At 42.0% G+C, this 4,034-nt stretch overlaps 1 long non-coding RNA gene across 1 annotated transcript; it reads left to right on the top strand.

Moving 5' to 3' along the window:
• Positions 1 to 754: 754 nt before the first annotated feature.
• Positions 755 to 2,708, top strand: LOC138407319 (uncharacterized). The gene is made up of 2 exons (XR_011240748.1): positions 755 to 1,761; positions 2,216 to 2,708. It is a non-coding gene; the product is annotated as an uncharacterized lncRNA (long non-coding RNA).
• Positions 2,709 to 4,034: the final 1,326 nt, after the last annotated feature.

Below are 4,034 nucleotides of genomic sequence, written 5' to 3'. Positions count from 1 at the left end.
AAGGGGAAAAAATGTGTTTGATGAAATAACCCCAAAAAACTGAAAAGATGATCGAGCGTGTACTCAGTTGTAGTCAGTTGTAATTAACCGGAGTTCATCGCAGCTCTGACCGTTAGCTTAGGGTCTCTCACCCTGACCCACGGGCTCCACCAGCTCAGCAGATAGATCAAAAAGGCCTGTTCTCAGTGGAAACCGCTGCCCCGCTTGATCCAAGATGGTGGATGTCATTAGGGACCCTGCCACTGAGGGTCACAGTGGGCTGAATTTGTCCTGGACAGAATTTGATGTACGATCCTATAGTTTTTTGGCGATGTTGCACATAAAAACACACAAGCCTTCCAGTTTCGCCACTGCTGTGTTATACAGTGTGTGTGTGTGTATGAGTGGTAATGTGTGCACCAGATCTTCTTTATAAACACCACCACCAAACACCACATGCACCATGCGGCTGCGTAAAGGTGTCCTGTGGAGAGTTCTGGTAACCAAGAAAAAGTTTTGTTCAAATGTGTGTGTTTCCTTCCTTTTTGAAGCATTTGCAAAGATATTTCAAAAATATTTCAAATACTTATACATTGTTGCATCCATATTTTCTCGCTTATAATCTACTTCTACATTCTCTCAAAAACATGCTCTGCAGAAAAATGGAAACTTAAGATTTTTACGTCACATTTGACTTTAATTAACTTAAACCACAGAAACTTTAAGTTACTTTCCTTTAATACTACACATGTAAAAAGTGAATTATTTTCTTAATTTATTTTTTCTTTGAATTTACATTCGATTGAAAGTATTGTAATCGTGGTGATTTCTGTTGCTTTTTAATTTCTTACATATTGTTTTGCTGTGTTTTACTTCATATTTTAAGTTGACAGTCTCATGAAGAGTCTAGAGTTCATTATTATAACAGTGTGCTAGACGAGAGGTGCGGGGGTCAGTTTCAAAACAAATCTACAGTGTGTGAGTCTTTAATGGGCTGTTTTATAGTTGTGGCCAATCAGCCGCTCATCTGTCACTATGTCTTTCCCTGCATCCGCCACTCAGGTTCCAATATCAGAAGCATTTTAAAGCGCGAGCGGAAAGATCGGACATCGCGACACTCACTCACCACCGACACGTCACAGGGCAATAATTGGAGCTAGTTGTGGGAGTATTTAAGCGAACATAATGAGAAGGAGAGCTCCTGTACGGGGAGGGGGATACACATAAAAGAGCAGAGGGGGCAAAAGTGACTAAGAGCTGGGCAAATAGAGAGAGCAAGACGGGGAAGTGAGTCTGACCATCGCGTGTTTGAAAGCAGCAGTTGGGACCCTGATGACAGAGTGGTCTTTGGGAATTTAAGAGCAAGGGCTCAGAAGTGGGTGTTTCCCTCCGCAGAGGACTGGGCCAGGAAGGAAGGCTTTGGCTTTCAAAGCGTCCACAGCTTTATTTATATTACATATTTTCATCGCCAGGACTCTTTCAAAGGGAGAAGTGGGCTGTTTTCCGATTTCCAATATGCTTTGGCCTCTGTCTTTTATTTCCCCACTCTGTCTCCAACAATGTATTTGTTTCCGGAGCAACGTTCAGCCGGGGCCCTGCCTGCGAGGGCCCTGTTTACTACTGAAAGATACAGTCAGAGTGTTATTGTTGCATGTGGAGAGAGTGATGGGAGGTTGCGTGATTGTTTTGCCTCACCTGTTTTCCAGAGGGGTCCACAACCAGAGGAGGGATGACGTGAAAGAACAATGGCACAGAGGCCTTGGAACAACTGTATGATGAAAGGTATGGTCTCCACACAGAGACATCAAGTCATTTTGTTGAAAGTTTTCTTTTTCTTTTTGCTCACTGACTAAAATTAATAACAATGAAAGATAGTTTTGGCTAGATTGTTTTTTTGTATTAAGATTATGGTGTCAACAGACAAACCATATAAATACATATAGGGTTCACAAGGGAGGATATAAGTTCAAGTCTAAATATATAATGAATAGAGTGATTTCCCCGACTTGTCCCACATGACACTCTTGGATAAAACTATTCTTTAATTCTTCATTGAGTTTGGCTCAAAGATAAATAGCCACACACATAAGCTTTGATGCAAACACACATTATTCTAAGTTATCATTCTATAAAATCTAAGGAATATACTTAATTTTTTAGTGCATTAGCAAAACGATTTTTGCCTAAAAAGAACTGAAAAGTTCTAAATGGTGAACTTACCTCCCTCTTTTGACAGGTCACCCCAGCCAGGCCACCAGTGGCATCATTAACCATCGTTAGGCCACGACAGCTTCTGATAAATTAGTCATCCATCAAAGGCTCCCGTATCATCAGGAGTCCCCCGATCATTATTGGAGGCAAACAATGGTGTCACATGGTGCGCTGTCAACCTCCCATCTCAGTCTCCTCATGGGACTGGACCAAGCCCACAGCCAATCAACATCCACGACTCATGGGAATAAAGAAAAAAAAAAAATGAAAGAGAGGGCCGCTTTTCATCTTCACCTGTGAAGCTGTCGAGCTGCTGTACAAGACTCAGGTAAGTCTCTGATAAAATGGAAGGCATCAATTCCTCTTCCTCTTCCCCCTGCAGGGTCACGGGTTGTGCTGACTGTGGCAGATTGTGTGATCCGTCCTCTGAGGGCTTCAGGCCTGCTTCGATAGGCCTGGGGCAGTTTGAGCGACAGGGAGATAAAAAGTAAAATTCAATAAAAATGACCAATAAATTATCTTTGTTGTTGTTGAGTTTTTGTCACATATACATTATGCATACATTGACATTAATATGTTTATTTCATACGCATTTGTGACCTTATTAGACTATTCAACCAAGAAACCAGATAAGATAACATTTATTTATCCCACACCAGGGCACTTTTTACAGCAACAGATAAGTCAAGACAATATATTTATCAGTGATTAAGAATTTAATAGATTTAACAATAAATCAAATCCATTTTCAGATATCAACATCTCTGTTACTCTGATCTGCCAGTCACACATTTTCACTTTTCACGTTTGACCTGCTCACTCAATTTCAGAGTCATTGTGTGTTGTGCTACAAGTGTTTACGAGACCATTGACTATGTATTTACAGATAACACTTTAAATCATTTGCTTTTCTTTCAAAACATCAGTGATACCAAAGTATTGTTGTAAACAACTTTTTCACATGTAGCATTAACTTTGTGATAGTGATACTGATACTGGTATCTGGCACTGGTTACTGACCTTACCTATTGATTAGGTCATTTACATATATTATTTGGAAAATTGGCAAATTAAAGTAATAAGCATCAGATCTGTCTTATGGTACAGCCTCAGAACTTTTCAGAGTCTTATACAAAAAGGTGACATCAGGTAAAAACAGTGTGAATGTGCCCGTGCATAAAGCGCTCCTGAGATGCCTCCCCGTCGGCACAATGCTTAATTAATTAAGAAGGGGGCGCCAGTCGCCCCCGGGACCCTGGGGTAATCATACAGGGCAAATTACAGCATGTTCAGTTGTGGGCTTGGGGTGGGGAGCCACCAACGCTGTTGTCATCGTTGATTAATTTCTCCGTATAGATCCTGACACCACGGTGCATGTGTAACCTGTCACAGAGCACCCGTGTGTCTATTCATCACTGCCTGGGAGGCGTGTGTGTGTGTGTGTGTGTGTGTGTGTGTGTGTATGTGGGGGGGGGGGTGGCTTTTGTCACAGTGTATCTACTTGGTGCACAAAAACAGTGTGTGAGCAGGTAGAAGGTGGTCAATGTCTGTGTGAATGTTTATGAGCAGTTCGTTGCATTACCATACAGTGTGTGTGTGTGTGTGTGGACTGTATATACTTGCATGTATTTGTGTGACATGTGCAGCACCACGATGTAAACAAGATGGTGATGCCTGATAAGAACAATGGACATTCCTGATGACAAACGGCTGATAATGTCCTGGGACGGGGCGGGTGAGGAGCGCTGTGAGGAAGTCTATTGATTAGCCTTATTACCCAAAGCATCCATCTTGGGAATGAGCGAGGGGAGGGAGGAGGAGTGGGAAATTAGCCGGGCTCCACC

The sequence above is a fragment of the Paralichthys olivaceus genome, chromosome 3 (genome assembly GCF_024713975.1).
Source record: "Paralichthys olivaceus isolate ysfri-2021 chromosome 3, ASM2471397v2, whole genome shotgun sequence".
In the NCBI taxonomy this organism is placed as follows: domain Eukaryota; kingdom Metazoa; phylum Chordata; class Actinopteri; order Pleuronectiformes; family Paralichthyidae; genus Paralichthys; species Paralichthys olivaceus.
This window is presented reverse-complemented; position numbering and strand designations above follow the sequence as displayed.